The sequence below is a fragment of the Cetorhinus maximus genome, chromosome 4 (genome assembly GCF_964194155.1).
Source record: "Cetorhinus maximus chromosome 4, sCetMax3.hap1.1, whole genome shotgun sequence".
NCBI classification, from domain to species: Eukaryota; Metazoa; Chordata; class Chondrichthyes; order Lamniformes; family Cetorhinidae; genus Cetorhinus; species Cetorhinus maximus.
Genome location: NC_135882.1, coordinates 32,801,416 through 32,808,971, shown reverse-complemented (window position 1 = coordinate 32,808,971; position 7,556 = coordinate 32,801,416). Strand labels below are relative to the sequence as shown.

The 7,556-nt window shown below is 43.9% G+C and overlaps 1 pseudogene; it reads right to left on the bottom strand.

Moving 5' to 3' along the window:
- Positions 1–3,934: 3,934 nt before the first annotated feature.
- On the bottom strand, positions 3,935–4,042 carry LOC144680122 (U2 spliceosomal RNA; annotated as a pseudogene).
- Between the last annotated feature and the right edge of the window lie 3,514 nt (positions 4,043–7,556).

Here is a 7,556-nt window from a genome sequence, read left to right as displayed (position 1 = left end):
TATTTACTGCCTTTCTGTGGTCAGGCTTCAAACTCCTCCAGCAACTCACCAGTGCATCCACCAACTTTGCCTGAACAGAAGAACAAAAGCACCTCAGCTGCAACTTGCCCCTTTGAATAGCCCCTTCAGACAGGACCCATCTTGCTTTCCGATGCCTATTGTTTCAGGAGTGAATAAAGAAAGCATTGCCTGAACATTCATTGGCCAATGCTAGTATTCATGCATTGAATCAGCTGGTTATGTCAGTGATCTTCAATATCTTCAGGTGTACACATGCAGCGCCACACATGTGCCACTCCAATTACCACATACTGTGCGGGAAGTAGCTAGTGGTGCCTCCAGTATCTCTACTCTGAAGATAGTGTTGTGTAACACTGCTGGAACCGGTGCTACACAAATGAATTTCGCAGCCATCTTTTGTTTCGTTACTTGTCCTATTACCATCTCCTTCTACCTTACACCATCATCTTTTTTGTCATTTAATGTCTCCTGCTTTCCTCTCTGTCACAGAGCTTCTTTTTGTTATTCCACCACCTCCCCTTCCCTACGTCTGAACTTGCTTAAAATCTGTCAAATCTCAAACTTTCCTCAGTTCTGATGAAAGGGCATTGACCTGAGATGTTGGGCAGAATTTTCACTGAGCGGGTGGGTGCACGCCCGACCCGCTCAAGCGTAAAATAGCACATGATGACGTTGGGCGAGCGCCCTGACGTCATCGTGCACTCACGCAATATTTCAGTCAGTAGGTGCGCTTCCGAGTTTAGAGGGCATTTAAGCCCATTAATGACGCAATTAGCAGAGATTTTTCATTGCCTGTCCAACATTACGGTTGGCAGGCAAGCAAATCAACCAGGCTACCTTTGCATTTTTCAGGAAACCTCATCCACAGGCAGGATGAGATTTCCATGATAAATTAAAATTAAAATTAATTTCTGTGGGCAGCATTTTCACTACCTACATTTTCAGGTGACTGATTATGAAACTTGGACACTTTTATTCCGGTTTCTGTGACCTTTATTTTAGGTTGTTCAGGTCTTCAGCTCCCTGAGGCAGCTCTTTGCCTTCATGGAGCTTTCTGTGAGCACTCCCTTGTGCCCACACTGACTTCAGCCCTCCCACCCCCACCTGGCAGCGCTGAGCCTTTCAGCGCACGCGCTTCACGCTGGCCGTTAATTGGCCAGCCAGCATGAATTTGTGGTTGGGGGCTGATTGCGGTTGGCAGCCCGTTCCCCAGCCGATCCCAGACTCACCGATCCTGCACGCCCGCCAACCTAAAATTCCTGCCCGTTAACTCTGTGTCTTTCTCCAAAGATTCTGCCAGACCAGTCCAGTATTTTCAGCTTTTATTCCCGAACTTTGTTTTTATGTATTGGCCATAACCAAAAGCACTTTGTAGTTTTGTTCATAAACTGCTGTACATCCACCTTGACATGGAGCTAATATTTCCACCCTCTGTAATATATAACAAAATAAAGAAGGGTTTATGATGTTGTTACATATGGAACACTGTAAAACTTCCCTGGTGTAATGAATCAAGCATTTAAATTAATGCTGTTCAAAGCAGTACATTGTTCAGTTTTTATGTCTTGGAATTTACCATTTTGTCCAACTATAAACTGTTGTGTTGGCTGTGAAGGTTTAACAGTTTCTACCTTAGGATATCAAGTACTCGTCAGTTCTGACTAGTTGCACCTTATTACAGATGTGCTTCATTCATTAGGTTCACATTTACTCTGTATTTTATCATCACAATAGTGTTGAATACAACTACTTAAGCCACTGATTGCCAAGGCTAGGTTGCAAAATGAAGCACATGTGCTAGATGAATTAGGATCTGTGGCACTGTGATTGTCTGATTGGACCTGTTTTACTTCAGTTGATTCGAACACCTGACTAGTGTTAATTATGTAAGGCTAGATAGAAAGTAATGGGGAGAACACCTGGAATGGAGTGAACATGGGTCTCCAATGTAAAGGGAGGGATGCAGTGGTGTCACCCACCATTTCATTTGGGTCTCAGCGCACCAGGTGAATTGCAGCAATGGTCAAGGAGAACGGGGCAGTAGTTTTGTCATCCAGCCCCATTCATACAGGACCTGAGAACAGCCAAATAGCAAGAAAATTAAGCTAGGAAAAAGATATTTGACACTATCTTTGGAGGCCCTCAGGCTTTTGTTTTTACCTTACAGCCAGTGGCCAATACTGTTGCTGTAGAGCTCAGTCATCTGAATTTCCACCCCTGTTCCCAGATCAAGGCCCTATGAAGGGTGAGTATGTATTTGGGGTACATTCAGTCAATTTAAATGAAATGAAGCAAGTATAAGCCAGTTGACATTAGGATAATGGGAGAGGGAGGAAGAAAATTATCCCTTGGACACTTGAACTGCTTTCACAATTAGTTAGTATACGTACACATTACCTTATACTGGAGCATTCGCTTCATGTTTAGGTACGTGCTTTGGTTCTCATTTGCTGGTGCTCATTTTCTATTGTCTTGACATTCGATTTGGTATTCCAGACTCATTCCTGGGTTTAGAATCGACACTGTGCAAGCAGTGCACAGCCTAACTGGGAGGCCCATGGCTGGCACAAAAGTGGGCATTGGGCCACATCTCAGTAAATCCGCTCATTCTTTTCAGCAAATGAATTTTGATGCATGTGCCCTGCAGGCAGCTGCCCTCAGTTAAGTGTCGATTCAGCACCTGTATCAACTTGAAGAATTAATAGGAATCACTGCGAAATTTATTTTCTATATTTTGTTTTAGCTCAGCATTCTGCTTATAAAGATTTTTGAACTTTCTTGCTTTCACTTGCTGATTCGTCTTTTGTTTCTTAATCTCAGTTTCTTCAATAGCTACTGCAACTATTCAATAGAATCTAAGACAGATCTGATCTGTGCTGAGTCAGCTAATTGCAACCAGGGTGGCCAGGGATGTTACAATTAGTCTTGGTTCTTATAGTTCCTGAAGGGTAAAATACTTACACTTGAAAATTGATTTTTTTTCCCATGAAATTTCAGAAGGTAAATATGAACATAGGGACAGCAGTAAGCCATTCAGCCCCTTCATACTGCTTCATCATTTGATTAGCTCTTAGTTGATCTGTACCTCAACTCTGTTTATTCACTTTTAAAAATTATTTATTCAAGGGATGTGGACGGAGCTGGCAAGGCCAGCTTTTATTGCTCATCCTTAATTGCCCTTGAAAAGTTGGTGGTGAGCTGCCATCATTTACTGCTGCAGTCCACGTGGTGTAGGTACATCCATAGTGCTGTTGGGGAGGGTGCTCCAGGATTTTGACCCAGTGGCATTGAAGGCAAGGCGATATTGTTCCAAATCCAGATGGTGTATCACTTGGAGGGGAACTTGCAAGTGGTGGTGTTACCATACATCTGCTACCCCTGTCCTTCCAGGTGGTAGATGTCACAGGTTTGGAAGGTGCTGTCGATGAAACCTTGGTGAGTTGCTGCCCTGCATCTCTGGTGATGGACGGAGTGAATGAGTAAAGTGGTGGGTGGGGTGCCAATCATGTGGCTGCTTTGTCCATTCGAGCTGCACTCATCCAGGCCAGTGGAGAGTATTCCATTACACTCCTGATTTGTGCCTTGTGGTTGGGGGACAGGTTTTGGGGAATCTGGAGCTGAGTTGCTCACTGCAGAATTCCTGCATAGTTCCTTCTCCATAGTATGTATATTGCTGGCCCAGTTAGATTTCTTGTCAATAGTAAACCCCAGGATGTTCCCAAGTTGGGGAATACAGTGATGGTAATGCTGTTGAATGTCAAGGGCAGATGATTGGATTCTCTGTTGCTGGAGATGGTCATTGTGTGGCACTTGTGTGGTGTGAATGTTACTTGCTACTTATCAGCCCAAGCCTGAATGCTTTCCAAGTCTTGCTGTATGAGGACACAAACTACTGCATTATCTGAGAAGTTGCAAATGGTATTGAATATTGCAATCACCTGTGAACCTCCCCACTTCTGATTTTATTTTTTTTTGGGAACAGATACTACACTTGATCTTAGCCAAAAGGCCGAGAAGCGATAACACTTCTGATTTTATATTGAACGTAAGGTCATTGATGAAGCAGCTGAAGATGATTGGGCCTAGGACACTACCCTGAGGAACTCCTGCAGCGATGTAGCAATTGATGTTCATTGCTTACTGTTGCTCCATGTCCCTTACTACGCTTACCTAGCAAAACTATCTATCTCCATTTTGAATTTTTCAATTGACCTAGCCTCAATAGCTTTTTGAGGGAGAAAGTGGAAATCTGGAGCTATCTTTTTTGTTAAGAAGTATCTCCTGACATCAGTCTTGAACTTCATGGCCCTTATTTTAAGGTTATGCTCCCTGGATATGAACTCCAGGTAATAGTTTCTTTCCTTCTATCCTATAAAATTCTTTAATCACCTTAATCAGCTCAATTAGATCACCTTTTAATCTTCTGTACTCAACAGAATACAAGCCTAGTTTATGCAACTTGTCCTCACAATTAAACCATTTTCGCACCCGTATGCCTCTGGTAAATGTCCACTTCACCCCCTCCAAGATCAGTATATCCTTTCCGAGGTGCAGAAAACTGAATGCACTCTAATGTTTTTGTGTTTCATATACGATGACACCCAGATCCCTCTACTGCAGCATTCTGCAATCCCTCTCCATTAAAATAATGTTTTGCTTTTCTATTCTTCCAACCAAAGTGGATAACCTCACATTTTCCCACATTTTACTCTATCTACCAAATAGTATTTGGAAAAGAGTTAAAATCAAATATTTTAGATTTAAGATGAAGTGTATTTACAGACAATAAAGGTGAGGATCCTTCAAACTGATTCGTTGAAGAGTCATTCTGCTTCTTACCCTGCACTCACATGCCACAAATCCCCTCTAGATAGATATACATAGGTGGAACCTCACCCTCTCAACCTCTCCATAAATATCATTCCTCTGAGTCTGGCTGAAAGCCTACCCTAGAAATTTGCTGTTTACAAACTGGACTTATAATGTAATGTAATGTGTGTTTCTGTCTATGTTCTAGAGGATGCTGAGTAGGATCAGATGTCTGATGGCATCAAGTTGCCACTCAAAAATCTGTGGGGAGATATCAGGGGAATGAATGGTAAGTTGCTGACTGCAAATTCTAGGCCATTGTCTTTTCCACATACCATTGCATGTGCCTTTCTGTTACTGCAGCAAATACAGAGGCAATCATTTTAGTGAGACAAGGCTCTCAATGTTAACTCCCTCACCTGGCAGAAACTAGACAGGAGGGTAGTTAAAATAAGGGCACCAGTTTAACTCACTATGATTCCCCTGGGTCTCATTATTAACTTGCTTTTTTGGGGTAGGAAGGCAGCAGGGTTTTGCTTTAAATATGTAGATTAGAACTAGGTAACTTCATCAAGACTCAAACCAAAATTTAGGCCTGAGGAGGGGAGTAGTTACAGCATCCATATCTAGTCAATCCTGCCAGGAGATGGTTCGTGGAACATAAAAACAGATGGATCCCAGCCCTTTGAAGAAGCCTTTGGCTTCCTTTAGTCCTATTGTCAACCTCCCGCCAGCTCTCATAATCATTGGTCTCTTTCTCCGCCCACTCCCCACTAGACAGGCAGAACCTCCAGTAATAATAATAATCTGAAGAAGAGTCCTACAGACTCAAAACGTTAACTCTGTTTCTGTCTTAACAGATGCTGCCAGACCTGTTGAGTTTTTCCAGCATTTTCTATTTTTATTCCAGGTTTTCAGCATCTGCAGTATTTTGCTTTTATTATACATAGGTGGAACCTCACCCTCCCAACCTCTCCATAAATATCATTCCTCTGAGTCTGGCTGAAAGCCTACCCTAGAAATTTGCTGTTTACAAATTGGACTTGTAATGTAATGTAATGTGTGTTTCTGTCTATGTTTTATCCTATTTGCATAACCAAAGGGAAGGGCTGAGGTCCGACAACCCCTCCTGAACCCTGCCACCAAGAACATCCCAAGCAAAGTGTTGATTATCACTACAGGGTAATGAATTGTCTATTGGCTTCAGCCTTTGTGGAAAAACCTTCACTGTCTTCCTCACTAATATGCTAATCAATCTTTTTCTGAATGTCTGTAAATATACTTCACCTTGAGTTAAAATCAAATATTTTAGATTTTTTTCCAAATACTATCTGAGGAGAAATTAATAAAAGTCCTAACAAAAGAAGTATCTCTTTCCCCTTCTCTCCCAGAATAGGTGCCTTGATTTCACCCTAAGGCACATATGCGAAGATCATACACCCATACTATGACTGCCCATGTACGTAGACACAGCTGTCCATTGGCTGCATGGAAACTTTCCCAAAGTATTTTCACCCTTTCTTCCTGGTTCTTCTGAGCCTTTGTTCCAACTGTAGTTCCATATATATCTCCTTTCTTCCTTAGGCAGTCCCTTGGGATCAAGGATAACAGGCTGACTTGTTTGTCAAACTCTGGTTTGATAGGTTCTGATATAGTTAATAAGCCCAACGTACGATCCACAGACTCTGCCACATGTGGGGCAGCAGGTGTTTGAAGAGTTGGGTAGATAGGTTGTTTGGAGGCTTGTGCATTCCCTCCAACACCTTGATTGTGCCTCTGCACATGCCTAATGAAGTCTCTTGATGTGTTTGGTGCCTTCCCGGATGAGCCGTCTCCATTTTGGTCAGTCACAAGCCAGGGGCCAGAATTTTCTGGCTGACGTGCAGGTGGCAGAGCCCACGCATCAGCGCTTAAAATGTCGCGCGAGCGTGCCGACATCAGCATGCAGCATCGCGATATTTCAGTCGGCGGGTGCGCTCAGCAGCGAGGCACTCGCCCGTCATTAATTGAAGGCCTTGTTAAGGCCCTTAACTTGCCAATTATCCAGGATTTTGAGGGGCCCGTGCGAATTTCGGGTTGGCACATGGGCCCAATGGGCAGTCGGGGAGGAGATTTTTTAATAAAACTCATGCACTGGCGGGATATGTGGACTCAGGGGTTGTTCATGTTTTCCACGAAAAGTTTTAATTGCTGAAAGTGTTTTAAAGTTGCCTGTTTGATCGTTAGCAGTTCTCACCGATTTTCCATGAGCTTTTTGTGTACTTTGAAACCAGTCTGCAGACAGTAATTTTTCTCAGGCCTGCAGCTTTCGCGATGCTGCGTGCTGACGTCGGCACGCTCGCGCGACATTTTAAGCGCTGATGCGTGGGTTCTGCCACCTGCACGTCAGCCAGAAAATTCTGGCCCCTGGCTTGTGACTGACCAAAATGGAGACGGCTCATCCGGGAAGGCACCAAACACATCAAGAGACTCCATTTAGCCTGGGGATGTGGGTTCTGACCTCTCCACTGGAGGCATCTCCCCTGAGGAGGAAGGGAGGGATAGAATAAGGAGGAGGCCAGGACTGGACAATCAGCCTCCAGGGGAGCCACCTTTGGGAGGCCAGGCGCAGGCACAAGGGGCGCAGAGCCAAGAGGTTGTCCAAGGTGGAAGGGGCCGCAGAAGATGCCAATATCCTGCTGCCAGGGTATACAGGCGGCGAAGCAGCTACCTCAATATGACTGAGG